A 747-nucleotide genomic window follows, 5' to 3' on the forward strand; every position below is an offset into this window, starting at 1 on the left:
TGTTGCTTCCACCCTGTGACCCGTGGAGGGATTTCAGGGGTGTCTCTGAAGGGGGGCTCACTCCCAGAGAGTGACAGGGAGGCCCATGGGTGTGCCTGGCGCTCACACCTGACAACACATCGGTGGTTGCTATGGAGACGTGGGGCACAGGTGACGGACTCAGCGCAGCGTCGGCCTCCCTCCTCCCCCCAAAACGCCTTCCTCCTCCTCCTCCTCTTTAAGGAACAGCTCAGGGCGTTTTAGAGCGAGAGGAGGGGGGAGGAGAGAAACCAATGGGAGCGCACAGCACCTGTCGCTGCCCCCGCCTTCCCCGCCCTGGGCACTGAGCCCGCAGTGGGCACGGCCCTGACCCCGGTATCGAACCCAGGACCCTGCAGTCTGCAGGCCGGTGCTCTATCCATTGAGCCACACGGGCCGGCGGCTCTTCGTCCCTCTGAGGTGGCCGTGCTGGGGGGCGGCTCCCCTGGTTCTGACGGGCCTGTTCCTGGTGACGCGGGGTCCTGACCGCTCCACGTGCTTCTTGGCGTGTGTGTCCGCGGGGAAGGCGGCTCTTCCATCCTCTGTCCATTTCAGGGGACCCCGTTGTCCCGATGCATCAGCTCCCTGTGCTGGGGATCAGCCTCGTCGCGATGGGACCCAGCCCGTCCCTCCCGGTCTCTCGCCGCCCCCCCTCTGGGTTCCCTGGACGCGGAAACGGCACAGGTGGACGCGGCCCGCGCTGCTGGAGGCTGTGGTCTCACCTGCCTT

This window comes from Myotis davidii, unplaced genomic scaffold, assembly GCF_000327345.1.
Source record: "Myotis davidii unplaced genomic scaffold, ASM32734v1 scaffold698, whole genome shotgun sequence".
In the NCBI taxonomy this organism is placed as follows: Eukaryota; Metazoa; Chordata; class Mammalia; order Chiroptera; family Vespertilionidae; genus Myotis; species Myotis davidii.